Genomic DNA, 13729 nt, shown 5'->3' on the forward strand with positions numbered 1-13729 from the left:
AGCCTTGTTTTAGATTAGATTGTAAACTCGGTCAGCGGCTGCACTTAGCGCTGCAGGTCCCCCAATCTTGACTATTACACAGCACCTGTCACCATGGTATCTAAGTGTCTTCTGACTCCCAAGAACTTCAAACATATAGTTCCCCAATTCAGTGCCGTTTGCAAGAGCCAAATCAAAACGAGTCAGCTTAGCTTGCATTTATGCATCTTTTTCTCAGATTAATGACTCCAGCACGATTTTACTAATTTACACTAATGACAACCTATTACAAGTTCCTGAATTTTGTGAATTAGCCAAAAATGAACAAACAGCGTTTAAAACACACACACACAAAAAACCCCATAAGGATAATGCATCATAAAACATTGTTTGTTCATTTATTTTGCCAACTGTACTTTGGATTTAATTATTCATAAAACTTCATAGTACAGTGTGGTTGCAAATGTAAAGTAAGTAGCATTTGCACAGTGGTATGGGGAATACTTGTAATGCTGCAGGTTTCAGAGTAACAGCCGTGTTAGTCTGTATTCGCAAAAAGAAAAGGAGTCCTTGTGGTACCTTAGAGACTAGCCAATTTATTTGAGCATAAGCTTTCGTGAGCTACAGCTCACTTCATCGGATGCATAGTGTGGAAAATACAGAAGATGTTTTTATACACACAAACCATGAAAAAATGGGTGTTTATCACTACAAAAGGTTTTCTCTCCCCCCCACCCCACTCTCCTGCTGGCAATAGCTTATCTAAAGTGATCACTCTCCTTACAATGTGTATGATAATCAAGGTGGGCCATTTCCAGCACAAATCCAGGTTTTTTCCCCACCCTCCCCAACAAACACACTCTCCTGTTGGTAATAGCTTATCTAAAGTGATCACTCTCCTTACAATGTGTGTGATAATCAAGGTGGGCCATTTCCAGCACAAATCCAGGGTTTAACAAAAACGTCTGGGGGGGGGTAGGAAAAAACAAGGGGAAATAGGTTACCTTGCATAATGACTTAGCCACTCCCAGTCTCTATTCAAGCCTAAGTTAATTGTATCCAATTTGCAAATGAATTCCAATTCAGCAGTTTCTCGCTGGACTCTGGTTTTGAAGTTTTTCTGTTGTAATATCGCAACTTTCATGTCTGTAATCGCGTGACCAGAGAGATTGAAGTGTTCTCCGACTGGTTTATGAATGTTATAATTCTTGACATCTGATTTGTGTCCATTTATTCTTTTACGTAGAGACTGTCCAGTTTGACCAAGGTACATGGCAGAGGGGCATTGCTGGCACATGATGGCATATATCACATTGGTAGATGTGCAGGTGAACGAGCCTCTGATAGTGTGGCTGATGTTATTAGGCCCTGTGATAGTGTCCCCTGAATAGATATGTGGGCACAGTTGGCAACGGGCTTTGTTGCAAGGATAGGTTCCTGGGTTAGTGGTTCTGTTGTGTGGTATGTGGTTGCTGGTGAGTATTCACTTCAGGTTGGGGGGCTGTCTGTAGGCAAGGACTGGCCTGTCTCCCAGGATTTGTGCTGGAAATGGCCCACCTTGATTATCACACACATTGTAAGGAGAGTGATCACTTTAGATAAGCTATTACCAACAGGAGAGTGGGTTGTTGGGGAGGGTGGGGAGAAAACCTGGATTTGTGCTGGAAATGGCCCACCTTGATTATCATACACATTGTAAGGAGAGTGATCACTTTAGATAAGCTATTACCAGCAGGAGAGTGGGGTGGGGGGGGAGAGAAAACGTTTTGTAGTGATAAACACCCATTTTTTCATGGTTTGTGTGTATAAAAACATCTTCTGTATTTTCCACAGTATGCATCCGATGAAGTGAGCAGTAGCTCATGAAAGCTTATGCTCAAATAAATTGGTTAGTCTCTAAGGTGCCACAAGTACTCCTTTTCTTTTTGTAATACTGCAGTGGCTCTAATTACTTTCAGACAATGACTGTCAACATTTTAGTGATGACCATTATGTACTAGTAAATATAGTACCACATAATATATTTTGTAAAATAATTAAATTTTAGTGATGAGACTTTAGAATAGTGTCTGCTATTAAATCTTTATAGGGTGAGAGAGGGACCGCCACATTTTTCTGCAGGTTACAAAATATGAAGTTCATTGGAGTATGGATTAATGAAGTTCTGCTCTGTTTTATTAGTTAGATAAGAGCATAACATTCCACAATAGGTGAAAAAATATGCATCAGAATAGCAACATTTCTGTTATGCCAATGAAGACGTTCTGATAACCCTACACTATAGCAGAGCACCAAACTCTGCCTTCCTTCAGTTCATTTTGGCCAGATTGTTAGAACTACAATCTGTCAATTGTTAAGAAAATTTCTCCTGCACAACATAAAACAAGGACATAAAGACACTTTGCATGAAGTCACTGTGGGGAAACCCTGGGACCTTCTGGAGAGCATGAAGTACTTCTATATCTCCCATTTATCACACAAGCATTCTAGCAGTAGAGCCAAATGAGATATGTAGAAATACCTTGCTAATCTACATTGGATGGTGCTTGTTTTGTAAGCAGGTCATGGTGACCCTGAGAAGAATCTTAGTTGTTTTTGTGTTTTCATTATTTCTTCTGCGACACTGGCATTCTCTAGGCCTTTGAAAATGCTAACACAGAGAGAAAATAAATAACCAACATGTTATTTAGTGCCTTTCATCCCAACAGATCTGGAAGTAATTTACCAACAGTGGGCCTGGTGCTCAAGAGAGGGAATGGAGCTCAAGAAATCTTCCCCCATTATGCCATCTGCATATTTGCCTGATCACAGTACTGGGATGTTATGAGTCGATGACTGCTACTTGGTATAGGACAGACCCACTTTCTATAGGGCAATTTTTCAAACAGTCAATTAAAAAAAAGTTTGCCTCTGTAGCAAGGTGTTCTGACCCTTTGAAGATTAGGAGAACTCTCCTGGACCAGTACCACTCAGTTACAGGAATAATACCTCTAAAATAGAGGATGTAAATGTAAAAAGGGTAAATGCACACAAAAGATCACATTTCACAGCAAAAGACCAGATTTCTCGGTTCATGACGTGGTTTTCATGGCCGTGAATTTGGTAGGGCCCTACCCCTCAGCAGTGAGGAAGAAAATTAGCTCAGAGGCTACTGGGAATTGCAGTTCCCAGGGTAGCTGGGCCAGTAGCCTGGGATTCTGGCAAGGTCTGCCAGGAAATTGGGGTGGACGTATATGGAGTCTTCCCAAAAGACTGGGGAGAGACTTGGAAGGAGCCAGTTGTGTTAAGGGGTGTCTCCAGAGTTTGAGCAAACAGCTCACTTTTTTTTTGTATTTACTTTGAGGCAAACCCTTTTGGCAAGGGACTGAGCCAATCAGATTGTGTCTCGCTACACAAGAGCTCTTTGTTGGCTGATCCATGGAGAAGTGTTTTTCTTCACCTCAAAGAACAGTATATGGCCAACACTGTCAATGTAGCTGAGACATAAAAACGTAGTTTTTTCCCCCTCTCCCAAAACTGCAAGGGTCTAGCCCTTTCTATCTGTTTGACCTGCCACACAGCTTCTTGCTCCTGTTACTTGTAATCCCAGAATTCTTAAATGACTACAGTTTGGTGGGTTATCCTTTATGGAAAAGCCCTATAGAATGTCATAAAGAATGAAGCTTCCTATAGAATGTTTAAACCAGACTATAACATTTTATAGCATGGAGACAATTCTGTACTAAATTGTATAGCCCTTTTAAAGTCAAGCATATAGAATTCTGTTTAGTTTCTCCAGAACCCTATTATCTTCCATCCTATTGAATTCTATAGGACTTTTCCATACAGTTTTCAAGTCTCCATCTCTTCTTTTGAAGTGGATTCTTTTAACCTAGTTATAAGATATTTGGCTTAGGCACTGTAGATTTTTACAAATTTTTTCATTTATTTTTCTCTCCGTGGAGCTTTGTGTTCTTCTTCATCCAGTCACGTTCCAATCACTTGCCTGCCTTTTAATATGTAACTGAACTTTGAATATAAAAGAGTCAGAGTCACTAGTGTGGACTCCAGGGCCTGCGTGAAGTCAGTAGGACAGTAAGGCTACATCTACACCGCGCACAACTTTCGGTGGTGTGTAGTATATGTGTAGCTACATATCGCAGTGGAAAGCACACTGTGTCCCTCAGTGAAAGGCTCTGGCAGAGGTGAGGCAGTGGGGGAAAGGCTTCAGCAGCTCCCCATTGCTGGTGCCTTTCACTGGGGCAAGGAAAGGCTCTGACAGTGGGGAAGCAGAGGCTGAGCCTTCCCCCGCTACCTTCCTCTGCCAAAGCCTTTGTCCACTCTTGGAGATTTTCTCCACTGCCAGGGCCTTTCCCTGCGCTAAAGCCTTTTCCTGTTGCCGGAGTCTTTTTCAGGGAAAGACTCCAGCAGCGGGGAGGCAGCAGGTTACTACACTGCTATAAATAACAGTATGGACGGGAAAGCCTCGCTTGGGCAAGTAGAAAGCCATGTAGGGTATGTATTCAACTACATGCCCACACCCTTCAGGTGTGGCTTTACTCTGCTCACCTAAGTCGTGCTTTACCATCTACATTGCTCTTTATACCCGTGCTAGAGGGGTTACATGGGTATGTACACTACATGCCAACAAAAGAAGTGTGCAGTGTAGTGAATCCCAGTGCAGAATTAGGTTCTAAGTTTGTTTATGGAGCTTCTGAACTGGCTGAATTTTAACCTCCAACGGATCTGATTTTTTTAAAATGTCTTCTGATATTGTTACCTCTGATGTGTCATGATGGAACCTACTTTTGATAGAATTTAATTTGTCCATAGAGTCTTTACAGTAACTTGGCCTCTGGTCAGCCCTTTTGAGTTATGCAGCATGATTAAAAAAAAGAGTCTCCCCTTAAAAATAAGACACATTTTGCATTCAGCTATCTCAAAAACACGTTTACATGTTGACATGAATTTAATATTCAATGAGAACAAGTATTTTTGACAAAAAGTATTTGAATTTTACTGATGGCCAAACTACGCTACAGGGAGGTTAAGTGATATGCCCAAGATCTTACAGTAAGTCAGTGAGAAAATCAGGAGCAGAGTTCAGACACATTTGTGTGTTTTAACCACTAAACAACATTGCCTCTTGCAGTGTTACACAGTCTGCTACCACAACTGGCCTTTCTTCTTCATAATATTCCTTCCTTCCTCCTTTTGTGTGTTGTGCCTTCCCACCAGATATATAAGCTTATCTCCCTTACTATGCTTGCTCCTAGTTAAAATGTTGAGTCTCAAGGAACACTGGCCTATTGTTCTGAATCCCCTATTTTAAAGACTAGCTTTCTTTTGTCCATACTCCATAGCAAGCCTCTAGTTGTTTATGTAGGCCAACATTTTCAAGTATCCACTAGTTTTGTGAGTCCAACTTGAGTCATCTTGAGCCTAATGAGCACCCAAAATCTGAGGCTCCTCAAATTAGAAGCCATGTTGAAAATGTTGGCCATATAACATTTCTGAGGTGAATAATACTTCTCCATGGATCAGCCAGAAGGGGGCTCTTGTGCAGCAAGAAGCTATTTACCTGCCCTCCTCTGGACCCAAGTTTGTCGCTTTCACAGCACCAGTCAATTCCTTTGATACCGGTGAAAAAAGCTCCCAAATCTTTACTCATTCCCTCCCTGTTGTTTCATTCATAAAGTATAATGCTGGAACTTTACTAAGCCCTGTGGACTGCTCTGTTCATGTGACTGAGTTGCTTAGGGTTACCATATTTGAACATTCAAAAACGAGGACACTCCACGGGGGGGGGAAAGGGGGGGGAAAGGGGAATTTGCTCGCACCCCCTCCCTCCCGGCCCCGCCTCAACTCCACCCCTTCCCCGCCCCTTCCCTGCCCCCATTCCAACCCCTTCCCCAAAGTCCCCACCCCAACTCTGCCCCCTCCCTGCCCCATTGGACCCCTTCCCCAAATCCCCGCCCCACCTCCTCCTCTGAGTGTGCCGCGTTCCCCCTCCTCCCCGCCGTGCAAAACAACTGTTTAGCAGCGCCAGCGCTGGGAGCTAGGGGGGAAAAGCAGGCACTCTCTAAAATGATCAACATTCACTTTCTTTCTCGAATAATCAACATTCACTCTCTTTCTTGAATGATCAACTCTTCTTTGGGGAAAAATAATAATGGCAAAATCCCAGATGTTTTTAGATATTTAAAAATTCCTCCCAGATGGCAATTTAAGAACCAAAAAGCCGGACATATCCGGGAAAATACAGATGTATGGTAATCCCTGAGTTGCTTCCAGCCTAACTCCCTATGTGCCCTGTTCCACTGGTTTGCCCCCAATAATAGTCCCTCCGGAGAACATTGGCCCTGTGACTCTAGTTCCACTGATCATGATACATCTTCCCAATCTTACAAATATATTAATATAAGCATTAAAAACAAATAAATTGATGCCCAAACCCCCACCTTGTATCCCTTTGGCCAGAGGTTGCTATTATGTAGCCGAGTTGGAGTCTTGTCTTTACCACAGAATCAGCTGTTTACATAGTCTTTGAGATGGTGTGATTGCCTGTTGAAGAGACCAAACTAGGGAGTGACCTATCTTTCTCCCTGTCACCTGTCTCCAGTCTAGCAAACTCTCTCTGTGGCGTTTCCTCCCTCCCTGCGGGGTTGGCCTCTGAATGGTTTTCTGTCTCTCCATTCTCTGGTGATCTCTGTAGGCTCTCTCTGAGTACCATGTCTGCTAGCTTGTAAGTGGCTTCTGCTCCTTTAGCTCACTTGTATCTCTTGTGTAGTCACCTTGGGTGCCACTACACCCCCCATGACTCCTTTAGTCCACTCCTGGTATTTCTAATGGCTGGTTCCTCACAGGAGTGCCTGTCTCCAGGGCCAGTAGACTGACCTGTTGTACTCTAGTGCCTGCTTTCTCAGATTGTTTGCCATCTCCATCCCTCTGGCTGCAACAGGCATCACTGCTATCAGGATTTTGGTCCTTTGTCCCATGAGTGCCTGTGCTGGACTGTTTTGGCACCCCTGTGAAGGGGTGTTCCTGTGTGCCAAAAATGCTAACAAGAGGTCTGAACCAGCAGAAACAGCTTTGTGCAACAGCCTCTTAGCTGTTTTCACAGCTGATTCCAATTTACCATTACTCTGTGGGTATGCCAGGGAGGAGGTGTGGTGGTCAAACTCCTGTTTGCATGCAAATTCCTTGAATTCTTCCAAGGCAAAAAGCGGAGCCCTGGGTGTGGGGCTGGCAGCTGGGACTTGCATGTGGGGCTGGGAGCGGAGCCCCGGGTGTGGGGCTGGCAGCCGGGATGCCGAGTGCGGGGTCAGGAGGAGCAGAGCCTGGGTGCAGGGCCGTCAGCCGAAGCCCTGTGTAAAACCAGAGGGTGCTGCAGCACCCCCCACACCTCTAGTTCCCATACTATGCTCCATGGTCCCTCAAGGGCACCCACTTAAGGTTTCCAGCTCCTAGACATCACCTCTCTTGGGTAGACACTGGGTCTCTCTCCCTCCTGACCAGGATTTTAAGGCTGCACAACTCCCTGCCCTACACTTTGATATCTGCGAGCAAAAGGCCAGTGCCTGTGCATTGCTTTCTCCCTGGGGGTTATGAACAGTGTATTGCCAGCCATTACAAGTTACCACACGCTGCCACCATGTTTCATTCACAAAGTGTGAAGCTGAATGCAGGTTAAAGTTGAACAAATAGAACTTTATTAAACCCTGGGGATAGGGTTGCCAACTTTCTAATCGCACAAAACTGAACACCCTTGCCCCGTCCCTGCCTCAAGGCCCTGCCCCTGCCCCACCCCTTCTCCAAGGCCCAGCTCTCTCCCTCCGTGGCTCACTCTCCCCCACCCTCACTCATTTTCACTGGGCTTGTGCCGGGGTGCGGGAGGGGGTGAGGGCTCCGGCTGGGGGTGTGGGCTCTGGGGTGGGGCAGGGGATGAGGGGTTTGGTGTGTACTGTAGGAGGGGGCTCAGGGCTGGGGCAGAGGGTTGGGCTACAGGAGTGGGTGTTGGGGTACGGTTCCCAGCCAATGGGAGCTACGGGGGCAGCACCTGGGGTGGGGCAGGGTGCGGAGCTTCCCTGATTGCCCCTGCACCTAGGGGCTGCAGGGACATGCCGGCCACTTCCGGGAGCCGCACAGAGCCAGGGCAGGCAGGGAGCCTGCTTTAGCCCTACTGTGCTGCCAACCACACTTTTAACGGCCCAGTCAGTGGTGCTGATGAGAGCTGCCAGTGTCCCTTTTTGACTGGGTGTTTCGGTCGAAAACTGGACACCTGGCAACCCTGCCTGGCCCTGTGGACTGCTCTGTCCAAACTACTGAGCTACTTCCAGCCTAACTCCCTGTTCCACTGCTGTCACCTCAACAACAGTCCCCCCGGAAACATTGGCCCTCTGACTTCAATTTCACTGACCATGATACACCTGTATTAGGAATTTATAAAATTGAAATAAATCAGTTACATTCATCTCTGGTTTAACTCCACTGATGGCAGCTGAATCACATCACAAAATATTTTAGCCAGTGAAGTTTTAATTCACCCCAGGGCATGTTTGTGTGTGGGCGGTGATTGGTGGGTCAGTCAAGTTTTTTATAATACAGTAATTCAAATTCAGCAAAAGTAGTGAAGTGACACACTGTAACAAATAAAATCTTTTAAACTAGCTGATGTGTGTTATTGTCAGCAATCGACTTTCTGTAAACTGTGCTATGCTGCTACATGAATAAAAACAAATGATATAGGTGAGTGAACTATCAATTACAGTATCAGCGGGATGTCTTGGCTTAAAGATGAAAGACTTCTGTTGCTCTAGCTTGTTTTACAACCAACCAAAAACCTTGATAAAATATCTTAATGTTGTGTCAGAAAAATGCAGCCTTGGTGGATGGGTTTGCAGAACGATGATCTATGGACACAACCATTTCTAATTTTTCTACAGCAAATGGAATGTTTTGGACTCATGCATGTTTGTCTCAGTTGAAAAACTGGGAAACCCCCTATAGAAGAGTTGCTTTTGATTTGACTTATGCTTTTGAATTGACTTATTATTTCTTACTCACTACCTTCAAAGTAGTATCTGGCAAGATCTTGCAGTTTTCAGGGCCAAGAGACAAAGAGGAATTGCGGCTCATGATAAAATGAACGGATGGCTCCTGGTAATGTCAGATTTGAAAACTTTTTTGTATCCTCTCTGTTTCTGCACATTGTGCACTCAAATGCCTAACATACTTGTGAGATCTGTATAAATAAATGATAATGCTGATATTTGATGATAGCTTGCAGGAAGACTCACTTGTGAAGTGGTTTCCTGGGCATCCATCATAATCTACAATACATGACTACTATTAAATGCACAATCTAGATTATGAGCTATTTGAGACAAGGACGATCTTTTGACTGAACGTCTCTGTGTGGTGCCTCCCACGGTGCGGCCCTGATCCTTGATTCTATTCTATTCAGATTCTAAACTGTGTAGTATCTTGATTGATGTCCCTAGGGGGTAATGCAATACAAATACATAAATATTATTCGATTCTTATTTGATTAAGTCCTTACATCCAGCAGAGTAAAATGGTATGAAAACTTTATGGTATGAAAAGCACTGCTGTTGACTTATTTTCCAGACATGTTTCCAAATCAGATGCTTCCTTCGCTAAAGAAAGAGGGTATGTAACAGGGTGGCTTGCCTTGGGCTACAGAGCCTGGGGATAAGCCAATCCCCTGGTTAAAGAATGAGCCCCGCTGAGGGGAATCAGGTAATTTCCTACAAAGAACAGACGGTAGCTGCAGTAAGGTGTGGGGCTGTGCAGGAAGTTGTAGTAAAACTGCAGTGAGTGAGTGAGGTTCTTACAGGGAAGTCTCTGAGACCAGGGGAATTGCTTCAGTTAGGAAGGGCTGGGAGTAGCCTGCTAAGCCATGAAGGCCTCTGACCAAACTAGGGGAATCTGGGCTGTGCCCAGCTGAAGACTGGAGGAAAGACTTTTAGTTTTGAACTTTAAGTTAATCAATTGGACCCTAAAGAGGGCTGTCGTGATTCACTGGAACACTGCCCCCACCCCCACATGTGGAGTTTATTTGGGGACTCAGGAAAGGAAACTGAGGTGAGGGGCTGGGTATTTTTGCAAAGGTTGGATAAAGTCACAAAGAGTTTTTATTGACAGAGAGATGGGAAGGCTGAGCATGTAGTGTCAGTGATCCAAAAACCTCTTAATGGCAACTGGCAAGGGGAGTACAGAGGGGCTACTGGGATCTCTTGGGTCTGATACATACATTCCAGTTTACCAAAGAAGGTTATGTGAGCTGTTGAATGAAAGCTGGAGATACACCTGGCATCAAAGACACTATGTAAGGAGTTATGTGTATACCTGCTGAAAACATGTTATTAAAGTCTTTCTGGGAGCTTGGTCACCAGCGAAGGTGAAAAAACAGGTTTCCTATCAGATGAGAAATGCACATCCATCTACTTGTTTACATGTCCATTGAGTATTGTCTTGTTCATAATAGGTCTCCATCACCAGTCTGAAATGAATGCAACTGAAGGACAGTGGGTGCTTCAGAAAGAAGCTAACAGAACGAGAGAAGCAGCAGGGGGATGGAACCCTATCTGGTGGGTGCAGTTCAAAGGTTTGCTTGACTATATTTGGGAGGCAGGGAAGACATCTGGGACCCCTTCATTGAGAAAGGGGTCTCAGCACAGCTTGGTTGAAAATGCTGAAGAGAACTTTGGGTGAGAAAACTTTAGATAGGAGGTTAAGCTGTGAGGTTAGTCTAGTCTCTTCTAAAAAGTGTGTTATGATTTTGTTTTATATGTAACCATTTGTTTCCTACTCATGGTCACTTGAATCTCTGTTTTTTGATAATCAGCTTATTCTTGTTTTCACTATGCTTAATCCCACAGCACTGAGATATTTAAAGTGATGGTCCTGTATTGAATCTTGCAAGCTTGTGTGTACTGTTCCTTTGGGAAGAGCTGGCCTGGTAATTCTGTGAGCATTCAGAGGATAAAGGGCTGGAAACTGCAGGGAGCACTCTGAGGAGTGGTATATACCTATTGCTACCTGTACAGAGAGAGTGAGGCTAGCAGGGGCCCGGAAGGCAGTGGTTGTGCTGCCAGAGATTGGTGTTTTCAGGGAGCTGATCCACAGCAGGTGCAGACAAGACTGCTTCACATCAAGGGCAGGTAGTGATGTGGTACTGGACGTTCCCCAGAGATACCCAGAATTATCACTCAGGTGTGGACATAAATGTGAGTTAATGTCTTTTGAGAACAGTAACAGAGCTGAGATTCAAAAAGGAACATATAAACATATAAAAATGACAATTTGTAATTTAGTTTTGTAAACAAAAAAGATATTAATAGGCTATCAGACTCGTGTGCGAGATCTAAAGCTGCCCTCTCACCCATACATTCCTTTCTTACCTGAAGTTGTGCTGAACTATAGGAATTAAGTACCTTTCTGAATAGGGTAAATCATGAAACGTGTGTGTCTAATGGTGGCTGGAGTGTAACAAAAACAGTACGGAGCATGAACTTTACAACATACTCATCCTTCCTCAATTGCCCTTCTGATAACATCATTCTCTTGTTTACTGGTTTCCTCTCTTCTTCTTTTGTCAATTCAAACAACTGATCCTTTCTTCCCTACTCTCCTCTTGTCTATATCTCTACCGTGAGGGGCAGATCCGTAGCTGGTGCAAGATAGAATACCTCCATTAACTTCAGTGGAGCTATGACAGTTTATAGCAACTGAGGATCTTTCTCCTGGCTTGACTTAGGCCAGGTCCACACTAGAAGATTTTCCTGGTACAGCAAGGTCAGTTAGAGGCGTGTGGGTGGGGTGTGTTTTTGGGGGAGCGTGAGCAACGTTTCTATACCAGCAAAAGCCCGAGGGTAGCTGTAGTTATACCAGCATAAAAATGACTTTGCTGATATCGTTTTTCACTTGTTGAACTGGTATAAACTATACCAGCAAAGCCACTTTTTTGGGGGCCCGTATAAGCTGGATCTAATATAGCTGGAATACTAGTAAAGCCATACCTGCAACCCTTTTTTTAGTTTATACTGGGCCTTCCGCTCTACCCAGTTCTCTCACCTTCGTGCTCTCTTTGTCTCCCTCTTCCACTCTTGGTGCGATCTGGTTAACAACTCTTACGTTTTGCATCCTATCTGAATTCCAAAAGCAAATGGTACCCTGAGAAAAGGTAGGAACAGCCATCCTCTACCTTTGCACCAAACTAATTCCTTCTCAGTCTTCAAATCCTTCCTGAAAAACATATTTTTTCCATGTAGCCAGCACAGTTTAATTTACCCTCTGGCCCTGTCTTCATTCCTCCTTGTGCCCGAGCCTTTTGTTTTTATCAGTTTTGTCTATATTAAATTATAGTCTCCCTGAGGCAGGGATCTCACTTGTTGCATCTTTGGAAAGGGATTTATTCACCTCTAGTGCTATATAAATGATCATCAGCACTAGCATATAAAACTTGGACAGCATATAGCTGCCTGCAGCAATGTGCTATATAAAATGGAAGAGAAGTGAAGGAAAATAATCCACACCCAAGCGCTGCAATAAATTCCTTCTCAAATTTCAGCTTCAGTTCAGTTCTAGCCTAAACACACTGATAACACCATCTGAAATCCACCCATGTAATCTGTATAAAGAGAGAAACACTCACTAAATGGGAGAAGATTGCATATCACAACACATTTATGGCAGGCAAAGAAAGATATCTCTAGATGCAGAAATGAATAGTTAATTCACACTCACTTAACAGCAAAAGCCCCTAAATGCACTTCTGATTTACAAGAAATCAAAGAAAAAGATGCAGGTCAAGAACTGTAATCCTTTAATTATGCATCCTTTTAAAAATCTTATATCCGAGTGGTAGGCATTTCTTTATAGCAGCTTCTTAGCTTCCTTCACATATAACAATAAAACATTGTTTTCTTCCAGTGAATGTTCTCCTTGTGCAGTCACTGTTTACCTTATGGGGGAACTCACTTATTTAGAAGATCAGCCTAAGTATTAAAAACCCAACAGCTGTCACATGGAATCGAACTACTTGGTACACCTATATCTTGTGTCCTGCCTCCTGCAGTAATCAATATATGATGCTCCAAGGGAAGGAAAACTTTCCTTTCCCTTTTACTATAATGCGCTCAACCAGTTCTAATTTTTCAATGTAAAAAACAAGCAGTAAAAAAAAAAAACACCCTGAAAAATGTAAAACCAAACCTTTCAGGCCTTCTGCCTAGATCATGAAGGAGCAAAACTCAGCACAATCCCAATTTTGTTTTATTATCACCTCTAAAGTTAGCACATCCATCAACTGAAAATATAGGAGCTGTATAAATAGATTGTATAACTGTTCAAAGAAAGAAAAATGAAACACTATAGTTTTTCCAATGACTTCTAGCCTTTTCCACTACAGCTCACTTAAAGACCATGTTCAAGAAGGTACATACATAAGCACTCCCATTAACCTCCATGGGCATACTCATGTGTTTAAAGTAAAGCATGTTGGATAAATATCTTCCTGAATCAAAGCCTTTGGGGGTGAATTCTCATCTCCATTGCAAAGCTTGAGTACACATAACTGGGACTGGGGCAGAACAGAAAATCTCTTCCAAGTTGTATTGCTTTATCAGTACAAGTATAGTTAAGTGGTACCAATCCTTTAGTGTTGACTCCGCTATACCAGTGTAGCTTGTTCCCTGTGGGAAAGGGAATAAGCTATACCAGCATGAGGCACCTGTGATGAGGCACT

At 43.5% G+C, this 13729-nt stretch overlaps 1 long non-coding RNA gene across 1 annotated transcript in view; it reads left to right on the forward strand.

The window, feature by feature from the left end:
* LOC141981696 (uncharacterized) overlaps positions 1 to 10554 on the forward strand; it is a 35089-nt gene extending 24535 nt beyond the window's left edge. The window contains exon 3 of the long non-coding RNA XR_012637884.1: positions 10469 to 10554. This is a non-coding gene — a long non-coding RNA (uncharacterized LOC141981696). The remainder of the gene's footprint in view (positions 1 to 10468) is intronic.
* Positions 10555 to 13729: the final 3175 nt, after the last annotated feature.

The sequence above is a fragment of the Natator depressus genome, chromosome 2 (assembly GCF_965152275.1).
Source record: "Natator depressus isolate rNatDep1 chromosome 2, rNatDep2.hap1, whole genome shotgun sequence".
NCBI lineage: Eukaryota > Metazoa > Chordata > Testudines > Cheloniidae > Natator > Natator depressus.